This window comes from Mercenaria mercenaria, chromosome 18 (assembly GCF_021730395.1).
Source record: "Mercenaria mercenaria strain notata chromosome 18, MADL_Memer_1, whole genome shotgun sequence".
NCBI lineage: Eukaryota > Metazoa > Mollusca > Bivalvia > Venerida > Veneridae > Mercenaria > Mercenaria mercenaria.
The window spans coordinates 59,490,364-59,503,352 of record NC_069378.1 but is presented as its reverse complement, the minus strand read 5'-3'; the positions used below and the strand labels follow the sequence as shown (position 1 = coordinate 59,503,352).

At 32.5% G+C, this 12,989-nt stretch overlaps 1 long non-coding RNA gene across 1 annotated transcript; it reads right to left on the bottom strand.

Annotated features, from left to right (window-relative positions):
- Positions 1–484: 484 nt before the first annotated feature.
- On the bottom strand, positions 485–2,499 carry LOC128550856 (uncharacterized). The gene is made up of 3 exons (XR_008368521.1): positions 1,840–2,499; positions 1,184–1,330; positions 485–873 (listed from the first exon to the last, which is right to left on the bottom strand). It is a non-coding gene; the product is annotated as an uncharacterized LOC128550856 (long non-coding RNA).
- Positions 2,500–12,989: the final 10,490 nt, after the last annotated feature.

Genomic DNA, 12,989 nt, shown 5'->3' with positions numbered 1-12,989 from the left:
GGTATAACTTTAAAAGTTATCAATATTTATGTTTCCCCTTCTCACTAATTGATACATTTGTAAGGTAGACTGACCTCCAATAAACAATCATCCTTGTTTATTGGAACTATACTGTGATAGTCATTATCCCAAACTGTGCTGGAGAAGATAGATAGCCCACTGCCAAGATCTAGGCATTTAATTAAAAATTTCTATCACTGTTAAGATGAAAACAAACACAGTGCAAACGATGAATAGATGTATTCGGACCGCGAACACGTATTCATCGTAAATAAATGTAAATGAATGATAATGGACTAAACTTAAACAAAAGTTCTGTACAAATTCTGCAAGAATGAATTGTTTGAGAGGTATAACTTAGAAGAATGGAAAAATCTTTAGCTTTCATTAAGAACGACAACCTCAATTGAAGAACTACAATACTTTTGTTTCAGTCAATTTATTATTTTTTTCATGAACGAATCCGTGATAGTAATTTGTCGATATTTCATGACCTCTTAACATGAACATCCAGCAAAAATAATACTGTACATGAACGAGTGTCTGGGGACTTTATGTAAAAAAAACACACATAAACATTTTTACATTTTGAAAATATATGTCTGTTAGATTTCATTGCAAGTTTAACGGATGTTTCTTTTTCTTTTAACTTTTTTTTTCTTTAATCTTTGTACTTCATTATGGTCACGGAATTTATTGTTCTTCCAATCACGAGAAAGCAACAGGCTCTCATTTTTCCTTGCTCGTCCGCATTCCTGCTTGTTAGGAACTCTTAAGCAGCGGATATTTTTGACGAATGACCTTCGCATGGCGCTAACTGCTTCTCTGTCCAAGGAACGACCTTGATCTTTTTGCCTGTTTGTACTGGAAATTCTAATTATACAAGAAAAGTGTTTCAGTTACTTTGTAAAAAACACATAAAATCATAGTACAAAGAATCATGAAGGATAAAAAGAATAAAAAAAAGAATAAAGAAAAAATAAATAAACAAAGCCTTGAAATTAAAATGAATTCAATTTATCATATTCAACAAAGGGTTCTAATTACATTTAAGGTTTAGAAAGTACAAGTGGTAAAGAAGAAATATAAAGTTGTTAAGCCTTTACATTAATGTCTAATTTATTTGAATGACAACTATTATTGACTGCAAACAATTCATGCAGTGATTGTGTTAACACAATACCTGCTTTGCGTTTCGAAGCCGATGTTACACCACTGTTGTTGTTCTCATGACCAATCGAACTGCAGACCTTCCTTTGGTATTCACACACTCTGCATTTTACAGGAGACTGAACTGGCTCATCGTCGCAGTTTTCATTACAAGTCAAATCTGAATGTGCATTAGACCAAAACAAAGTGAAGTACCCGGTAATGATTGAAAAAAAAAAAACAGGTCTTTTTTTTTAATTGTCCTACAAATGTTATTTAAAAGAAATTACTTCTGGAACAGTGAAGATTGAAATGGAAGTTCTTTTAGGCGAAAGATATATTGATAGAGTTGAACGCTCACTGACTTGGTGTCCACAGTGCGGCTTAATTAAAACAGTGAGAGGAATTGTTTACATTTTTGACATGTTATTTATGATATTTTATTGTTTGATATTGTTCAAATTATATTTATTTTACATATCTGTTGAAATTTATGTTTGTTTTCTCTTTCTGCAATGGCAGTTAGTCATTCGTTTAAACTGTCTCTTAGCCAGATATTGAATCGCTGCTTGACAGTAACTATACTTTTGATGGAGAATCTTAATTATATAAAGAGCGCAAAATCAACTGATCAGATAATTCCTGATTTCATATTCATAACATGTGTAATAAATTACATCAACAATTAACCTAGTCGCAAACAGTACAAGATGAGGAACCCCATTCACACCAATGACTGTTATTCTTGAATTTCTCTGTAGTTTTTTGTCTGCATGATTTACTAGCCGTCCTAACGATGGTTGATACAGTTTTGGTTCCTCTGAGGCATCAATGGTACCAAAAATATGATAATAACAAAAATTAAAACGTACTGAACAGACAAATGTGTCAAACTAGTGCGATAAAGTCTTAAAGTTAATTAATTTATCTTAGATAATCATTTATGAGACCAAATGTAATCATGTAGATTTCAAATGGATGTTTTTAATTTTGAAAATGCATTTTTATTCACACGAGTATTTTCATGGATTATACAAATAAAAGAAAGCATTAACATTAGTTTTCTTGAAACCGATTCACAAATAATGAATGTAAATGTTACACAGTACTGTCTTGACTTTGATTACCTTATTCTAAAACAGACACAGATCCGCCTTTGCGTTTGATATCCAATTTTGTAGCTTGAATTTAAAGGCTTGTATTATTTAAAGGTTGAAATATTTTACATACCAGTACTTGACACCATTAAAGTCAAAGAAATATGTGTAGTTTGTATCTTTGTCCTTCATGTCGTCAGCTTTGGATAAAACGCCATGGTATTCCGCAAGGAATTTTCCATTTTTGATCATTTTCTTTTTGGCAAAAACACCTCGACCTGAGACATAAAAAGTGAACATAGTGTATTTCATATACGTTAAAAATAAATGGTTTTACTTAGACAGGTAGTGAAGAAATACTCCTATTTCTGTTTTTATTTACTGCAATTTATAGCGGCTGAAAGATGAAATCAACGATTCTTATATTATCTCAAACTATAAAATGTTTTCAGAGTAGATTTTTTGTTGCAACGTCTTTTAATTAGTAGTTTTGATAAGCTGGATATTGTTATACATATTAAATGATGCATTTGATTTACTAACGAGAGACCGATAAAATGGTCATTAAGCTATCTAATTATCTCTGACAGATGCTTGCTGCCGTCTAGTTTATCTGTAGCAGTAGAATGGTTCCTCTTGAACAGTAGTATCACCTTTCACAAAAACAAAAATGTAGATTTGCACTGCATTCATTATCAAAAAAAAGTCATATAAAAAGACATCTTAAAGACCATTTTGCTTGTAAAGTATAAAGGATGTTCAGAAAGAAAAATAGAATACACTAAAACGTGTTTTTAGATTAAATCCTATGTTAATGAAATTCTAGCCTTAGCTTATCAGCAGTTACATGTGATTTATTGCTTTTTATTGATTACATGCTGATGAACTGGCTATCACCTCAATTACTATGAAGGCTGCGAGTAGTATCTACTCTCTGGGTCTGAGACAATCGAAATAAGGCATACTAAATCTTCGATCTAGCTCGTGCAGCATAAAAGAAAGTGATGTTACAGAAAAAAAGGTGTTTTCGAAGATATCACTGTTTTACTATTTACTACTGTATCGTTATCAAGTAAACTACTATAGAATGAAAGAGCTATTTATAAAGGTTTTCATTAACTAGTTTACCTATAAAATCGTTGATATATTTTTCGCATATATCTTCAGGGTCATGATGTCATAAAACGAACCTCAGAGCTTCATCCACCGGGTTTATCCTTTTCTCTGTTCGCTGAACCTTTGACATCAACAAATAACTCATAATACATCTTGCGTTTTAAAAATAATAATAAAGAATTAATAATTTGTAACTGAATGCACGATTTATCTATTTATCCTCATTCAAAACATATTTCTTATAAAATAATGAACTCATTTACTACCACTGTCTGGAGTTGGCAGTCTCGTGTTTTATGTCATACAAGCAATGTACAAACAGGATTTGAATGCTTGTTAGGTGTGCATAATGTCTGTAGAATCGAATGGTTAAGTCCCATTTCCGTTCCTTGACACTGCCACATACATTCACTTCCATAATTATGGTTGTTCAAATAGTTATATTACTTTCAACTGTGTATACTCTTAGTACTTTCTTCAATACTTGAATGCAAAATTACAAATTCATTTTACATTTGCTTGCTAAAGATGCATCATACTTATTGTAAAAATACCTGTTTTAGAAATTGGAATTCTTTTCCATTTATTAATATGACCGCAACATCGGGAAGAAGGGCCACACCGCTGACGACTTGTCCATCGAGAGTAACTGGTTTGAAACATCTGAGGAATGCCTGAAAATTATATCGCATGAACAAGATTAGGAACAAATTCCTCATGCATTTTTTGTCATTCTTTTTTTTTCTCTTCTTTAATTTACTAGTTTTTACTCTCCTCGTCTTTTTACCACATTTTCCAATAATACTTACATTTATAATTAAAAAAAAAAGAATACTGCAGATTAATTAAGAATGTACTTCCTTTTCAATATTAGAAAGAAATAACCTGTTACTGATGTATTTGTTGTAGATGTACTGTATTTATTGGAAAATAAAAATATATTACAAAAAAAGAGAAAAATATTTAAATTGATGTTACATTAAAATACAACAACCACTGTTCTGCATTCGACAAATTGATAATTTATTTTCATCAAGATACCCTTACAGGTAAAATCTGACCTCTAAGCCGTGACCTTATAGAAAAATGTGTATTTCTGCATGAAATGTATTTTATTGAAAAATGTTAGATCAAAAATTATAAGGAGAAAACAATGTTAAATCTGGGGAATGATCATGTGTTATCAGTAAAGAATATAGGATCTTTCGATGCTTTTCTTCAGGGGTCGTAGCTCATGGGTCAAATTCTCACTATATGTGGATTATGTACTTTTTAAAATAAAATCATATCAGCAGAATGTAAATACATCAATAAAAGAGGAATGTGTTTTTTCCCCGATCAGGGTAATTTCATCTAGTGCCACTAACTTTGAAATGTTTATTATCATGATTGAAACAAACTACCACTTGCTATTAATTCATAATCAATTACAAAAATAAAAAAGTATCACAAAATGGGGAAAATGTTCCCAGTGGGCATTCGAACCTATGACATTTTCGAATATTGATTCACTACCTCCGTCAAGCTAGCTTACGTAGGCTTAATTTTCTGAGAATTAAGATGAAAACAAAATCTTGTGGTAAATAAATTTAAAAAAAGGATCCTTTATCATGAAATTACTTACTCACGAATAATACCAACAGTCATTACAAACCATTATTTTGATAAGCATTTTTTTCTTTTAAGGTATTAGACACCTAATAGTTTTGTTGAAAATGGTATGCTAGTATTCTTAAAGTTAACCTTATTTCGCACTGTTTCATTAATTTAGGCAATTTTCATCGTGGCTATTTTCATAAATTTTGTGTATAAATATTACTTCCTCAAACTTTTATAGACATATTTTAAAGCGACGGTATATGGGGCCGTCTTATCATTATCGTAACTTTACGAGAAAATTGCGAAGTCTATTTCTCGTAAGTATGTTGTTGAGACGGGTTCAATGTACATAATGCATTCAGAAAATTCATTACTTCAATGTAATGGTAAATAATTGCAAAACACATTATAAAACTTAATATAACTTTTTTTTCTAATGTGTCTACAGCAATAAGGATCTAATCAGACAGAAATCTGTTTCCGGCGTTAAAAAGTAAGGACCAGTCTTTTGAGACTGTTAAAAATGTTGCTTTCTACATTAGAAAAATAACCATGGGACTGCGCAATTTCTAATTTCTATTCCTGAAAATTGTTTTTTTTTTTCCAGCTAAATTTTACAAAGATTGCAATGCTCGATCTGGCATTTTATGTAAGTTAATGTTTATGACAATACGATTTTGCACCTATTTTGTTTTTAAAAAAGAAGATAAAATAGGCCCTCAAAAGTCAGATTTGCTTAACGCAGGTAATGTGGAATGCCGCAATGGCAACTTTATAAAAAAATCAATCATCTGTTAATAGCAGGCAGTGTGTCATCATAAAAAATGGTAATTAAAGCGCGCGCCTGTTATAGTCACAACTTGGTACTAGAATAGTAAAACAAATTTAACACTAGATCTGTATATTGTTGAACACTGAGTAAAAATGTACCTGCTTCTCAGAATTAAACTCTTTTGAAAATGCGTCGGAATCGTGTCTTTATATCACAGCCGTCAGCACTGAAGAATAAATCATTACATACTGATTCATTGACCGGTAAAGAAAAAACGCACATCAAATAACATCAAAACTTGATAACATTGTTTTGCCATATAACTATTTGCCATGCTTTAATTAATGATACTTAACTCGATAATATGGATAGAAATAATAATGTTCAACTACACGTGTAAAATAAATTATCTTCATTCGATTTGTAGAATTCTAATATTATTAATATGAATAGAAATAATAATGTTCAAATTCACATGTATAATACATTATATTGATTGAATTATCTTAATTAGACTACTACCTTCCAAACAGACAGTATGGATTCATTATTGGATACACATGTCCTTTAACAACCACTTTTCTAAGTAAAGCCTCGAAGTGAGAGAAAATTTTTTCCTTATCGCGTAAGACCGCAATATTTAAAAATCTAACGATCAATAGCATATAAATCTTTCTCCATGATGATCAGTTATGTTATTAAAACACTTTAAAATCAGAGATTGGTAGCATTGTATTGTTTAACAGCATTCTTTAAACACATATCAAATACATAATTCTCAAATTAATTAAAGTAAGAAAAACTAAAATAACTATAAGTAAAAAGCTATGAAGTAATAAAAAACATTACCTTTCCCATTGTGAAATATTCCGCATTGAATTAACTTTCTCTGTTGACATAAATTAGGGACAGATGGGGTTCATAAAACATATTATCGCCTGTTTTATCAGAAATTACTGCAAATTGCCCTTCAGACTGCCTCGGTAGATATAATTGCTACACTGCGGTGTCAGGTTACCGCACGGATCTTTGTGTGAGCAAAACATAAAATTTACAAGTTTAATGCCCCAGTCAAGATGTGAGTTTCGCTGGTCCATAACGTTGGTTGACAGTTCCTGATTTAAAGGGAAGATAACCCCTCTCTGACTTGTCTGGAGGTGTGATCTTTGTGGACACCATGTTCCGGTGTCCACAACGAAAAATGTGTCCACAATGAAGGTCAAAATCATACAAATGTGTCCACAACGGTAGGAATATGAGGGCGCGCACACACACACACACACATACACACACCTCGATTTCACCATATCTGTATGTTTAATTTATGCATTTTTGTATTTTGTCACTAATGCGAGAGCTTTCCTCAGCGGAGAATTATTTCCTTTGAACCGTCTTGGCTAACTTGCCGAAAATAGGTTAAGTGTGAGGTTGACATGCACCAAACGCATTTAAAAGCCTAGTTTTCTTTACTATAGTTTACTGATGTTCTAAGGCGATGTCCCTTTTCAACGTGTTATTTGTATTGTCTGTTGCAGTGGTGGTTTTATTACCCTTAAATTCTGTCCCTGCGAAATATTACCCCCTCCCCCATTCTTTTCACTACGAATGAGGTATAGTACCCACAATATAGCTGTTTTCGCTCCCATTTCATTCATGATTTCCTCAGTGTTTTTTTTTTTTTCTTGTCATTGAAATCCATAAGACAGGTAAATGCATAACCAGATTTGTAAGGTTTGTATTATGCTACTCTCAATGGCTTTGTCAAAAGTAAATTTTAAAAGTCTATAATCTGATAAATTCAGAATGATAACTGATTGATTTATTCTGGATATTGAGTACTTGAATCTTTATTTGTTGGGAACATAATCACACTCGTATGCAGTCAATTGAAATCATGCAGGGAAACATTAATAACTTGGGTGTAAATTAAAATAAACTTACAAAATCTTCGAAGTTTGAACAAATATTAGGATATATCCAATTTTGTACGTAACTAATATTCAAGTAGAATAATGTTTTCACTTCGAAATATTCACAATTTTAACACACGTATTATGTTTAATAAATATTTGAACATTTTTTATTTTCTTACGTTTTCACATGTAAACACATTAAATTCCAATAAATATTAATACATTATTAACACAGAATATTTATCTCAGCATTACTTGAAATTCATTTCCGTTTTGGTGTTAAAATCGATGGTTTATTTCGATGTATAATCTATTTATAAACATGTACACAAACGCACTGAGAGCGTGTGTAAAGTACATTTACATCCATCTTTGAAGAATTATTAAATTTACAAACATGCGTTTATTTACACACATTTTTCTTTGTATGAGACACAGCGGAGTTCGTCATTTTTATATCCTTTACATGACCGCATGTATACAAACATTTATTTTTACAATAGAACTATTTATTAAAACAATTAATAATTATAACATCTAATAAATAATAGCCAGTATGCAAATTAATTTTGCTTTTGTCAGGATCGTCAAAAATTAACAAGTACGTGACGCAATCGGCATGATCTCGGTGCCCCGACCATACTCGTCAATCGTCGTCCTTGGGAGTCCTGATAGCAAGCGTATAGTCGGATATCGACGCTACAGGGGTAGAAAATATAACGCTTATAGTCGCATTTCAGCGCCAGGGAGTTTAAAAGAGAATGTTTACAGCCGCCACAAGGTACTTTAAAGTTTCATGCGTCTAAAACGTATTTATCTAAATGTATAGTGAAAATTGGCTAAGACAACAACTGAGATGATACTCTGCTTACAAATGTATTTAAAATCATTGATAGTGTTCCATAATGTTTCATTCGCCAGTGTATAATATGTACATTCTACGAAAGTACATGATTCTCGCATATTGGTTAATTCTTCATTTTTCTAGTGTTAAGATTTGAATTGTGGCTAAATTAACATCTTATTCAATGGCACATTTGAATTTAAAACACTCCAGCCACTACTCAGACATGTGTAAAATTAAAATCCAAGTTCAGTTTAGACAGTATTTAGTTTTATCAAGTAAATACATGTATAACATAAACAGCATTGTAACAAATACAGTTAGGATGAGGAAAAAAGGTACAAAGTAGCTTATCTGAATTGTTTTCATAGAATATTTTATGTACATATAAATTTACTATTATTTTTATGACAGGCTACAAAACGATATGCACTGTAGCATGATCAAAAGTAGTAGAAAAGTAACGTAAGAAGAAAATTTACAAATAAGAGGAAAAAAAGAAAACAACATTTTATTTCAAATGCCTAATGAAGACGGGTGCAAATAGTACGACATAGAAAAAAAACTCTTAAAAAGGAAGAACGTTATGTAAAAATGATATTTTGCTACTCGTAACCCCAACCCATCAGACATTGGGACTCGGATCAAAATCGCCTGCCGTTGCTATGCATTTGCTGAGCTTTGAACATTGCATGCTTATTTGTTCGAAAGAAGATGCCCGTTACTGAACAAAATGTTCTCAATTGTGGTGGAGCAGGAGTGTTAGCCAAAAGGTTTTGTCTTTGCTAGGTGTGGTTGAGACATATTAAATAGAAATGATTGACTGTTTCGTTTAAAACACAACTGCACAAGGGAGTGCCGATGGAGATCAAAGTTTAATGAACTACAGCCCAATCTTCGACGAGCACAAAGCTTCTGCATTGTATTATTGATATAATTATATATAATTAAATTGCTATAAATGATAGGATTTTGGTGCTATATTGTTGATTTTATAAGCATAGTTGGATTCCAGTATCATGCATTTTACATTTATATAATTGCTAGAGGGGCTATCATTTTTAAACCATAAACACGAATTTAGACAAATCAGAACAGCCTCTGTACAATCATTAAGTAGAACTCCCAAGAGCACAGGGGTGCTACATTGTAACATGCTTACACGTATACATACACTAAAAATTTTAGAGCGGATGCAGTGGTCCAGTGTGGCAACATTGTTTTGGTCTTACCTACGCTCATCCAACTAAAATAACTTAAATTTGGACAAGGTAAAAAATAGGAAAATCACCGGTCGCCCAACATGACATAAACTTTGGTAACCTAAAGAGCAAACATATTATAGGATCGGCTAAGATGAAACAAGGTGGTTGAAGTCTTTTTTATGAATTGCGCGTGTCCAATTTCTCTTTAACAACAATTATAGCATATACGAATGATCTCTTATTATATAAAATACTTTGAAACTCTTGTATGGATAAAAATGATATTAGAAAACGTTTACATAGTCAATTTTATAAAATAATAATTTTGAATCAATACAATTTTTATATAACTGCCCATCATCTGTGACCTTTTCGATAAATATTGAACCAATACGAGCATCTAATAACGTATAATACGGACAGAAATGAAATTTGGATAGCATTGTACCTGATGGATAAATGAGAACGCGGACTTAAATTCGCGCATCTTTACTAATGCGAATTACGCGACAAAAAATATTTCACACAAAATCTTTTAAAGTCTCTGGCATGAAATTTCGCGAAAACGGCAAAATGACAGTTTCGCGCGGATATGAACCCTCGCATTGTCATTATCAAACGAAAACATTAAGCCGCCTGCACCACAAGTACCTTTACCATGTCCCGTTACATGTGTCAATTAAAACGTTTCATGCTCCTATTGAATATTAGTAAACAATATAACAGTCAAATTGATAATTATTATTAATGGACATTATGGTGCGCAAAATAGGATCGATTCAAATAAAACAAGATTGTTGAAGTCTTTTTTTATAAATGACGCTTTTCTAACGACTCTAAAACAATTTTGGCACATGCGAATAATCTAGAGACGGGTACCTACTCAAAAAGATATAAGGCAGACAAGTCTTGATTGACCAATACGCTGGGCAAAAGTGAAATGATATGAAATAGGCCCTTTTCCCAAGCAACTTATTTGGCAGGGAAAATATTACCTCCATTTGTTAAAATAGTTGTCATAGAACATGCACACTTTTCTACGGTTATTTTAGGAGTCATGCTGAGACTCTGCTAGAATGTGCAGTAGTGCATTAGAATTGAAAATGCATACATTTCAGTCAAGGAATTTGACAATTCTAAGATGTTTTGGCTCTTAAGCTAAATGTACTTTTTTCTCTCAGTGAGAATAACTTGGATGATTGATATGAAACTCAAAATGTATATCTAACAACGTGTGACAACGGAAAGTTCAGAATAGGCTCTTTCAAAGTGTTGAAAGTAGACTAAGGTTACGCTATACTCTCTTGAATTTAATTGCCTGTAGAGACTTTTGATATAGACTATAATTTGGCACATCCTACAATCAATGAAAATCTGCCAATATAGGAGTTGTCCATTTCATTTCAGATATTTTTAGATGGCCATTTTTATATTATGAATTATTTCAGTTCTTACAAGGAAAGGATGAAATGCATAAACATATTCAGTACATTCATATACATATACGCAAAAATTTTCCTACGGGCAGAATTTCTTTAAACTTTGTGTACTGACTGAGAATCAAGTTTAAAACGGAGATATGTATTAAAAGTCATAGGTACTCAGGCTTGATCTTGAATTATCTGCCCTATCTATATATTGAAGGACAATCATCTAAGAAACAAAGATATGCGATACAAATCATAGATCACCAGTACTGAAAAGTTATCTGCCCTTGAAAACGGCATTTCTAGCTACTCAGAAACACAATAATAATTATTGTGAAAGGATTAAGTGTTTTTCCAGATTATAAATAAGGTGTATCAAATAAACAGGCAAAAAAATTTCTCTTAAAAATCCATAAAAAATGAGTACTTTGAAAGTGACTAGTAGTGCAAACTTATTGACATATGAGTTTTGCAAGATATTCTTATAAATAATTAAAAAATATTGTGCAAAAGGTAAAAGAACCATTGCAACGCTTTAGACAAAATACAGAAAATTTACATTCTTCTTGTATTTTGTTACCACTCATTTTAACATTTTACATTTTACAGTGTCATATATACATTTTAGCGGTGGTCTAGTGGATAGGGTGTCATGGGTTCGAGCCCCACTGGGGTTACGGCCATGACTTCTCATATGACACCAGTACTGTTTTTTCCAGGAAGCGGTCTCGAGAGTGGTTCCAATAAGCTTGCAGCTTTCATCACAATCGAGCTAAAACAAATTAGTATAAACTAAACTTAGCTAAACTTGGTGGAAATCAACAGGTTGAAAAAATTCACCCGAACTGTGGGCGAATAACTTTAATTCCACAAGAGTTTCCTTTTTGTAACTGCATATATACATTACAAGCAAATATTCTTTTAAAGATTGCTTTAGTCGGCTATTTTACTCGAGTAGCTAAAACTGAATTCATGAATGAACGACCAGCAATATGAACCTCGACTACCTTTGCATATGCGATCATTTTAAATTTACGGGTATATGAGGTTGGTTTCTGTCCTGCCATGATGTCGTGTTATCGTAGTCGTTTAGCCCCTCGGTTGCATATTAAAAAGAAAGGATAAATATCCATCAGGGAAAGGCACGTTCCAAAAACGCAGCACTCCCAAACATCAACCAAGCATGCGGAAGCGCACACGGCCAACACACACACTCTCACACAAAAACTAACACACTAAGACAAAACGATCAAATGAAGGAACACAGAGGGGTACCGCCTAGGAAAGGTCTGTGACAAAACCACAACTGGAGAGCTTAAACCAGTTTATGGTGTACCTAACCTCACCCTTAAGCAGGAGCACGAAACATGCAATTATATGCTGGTATCTTACAAGCTGATAAAATAGTAAAAAGGTATTAAGGAGGTAGGTTACCTTATTACCAGGGTAAATTCAAATTAGTTGAATCGCAGCATTTTTGTTTTTTGTATTTCGTGTAATGTCATGTTTTACAATTTGATTTAATTATAAGCTTAAGTACAGCATATGTGAAACTTAACTGAGCATGTCAACTGGTAGATGAAGTAACAACAAAAATATGTCATGATCTGACGTTGTTGCATGGAGCCCAGACTGTGCGATAGGACAACAACACGAAGAATGCTACTTTGTCATGTCCTAGATTTGTCGTGTGTCGGCCCCGCATGCATAACAGATACAAACACGACAAAATGCTATTCTGTCGGGCTTTTGTGTTGTCACGTGCCGTTGTGCCAGTACGACAACATGACAAAATGAGATGAACAAATGTTGTTGTTTCGACGTTTTAGATTGGCTTATTTAAAAGAAATATACAAGGTATTTTGTC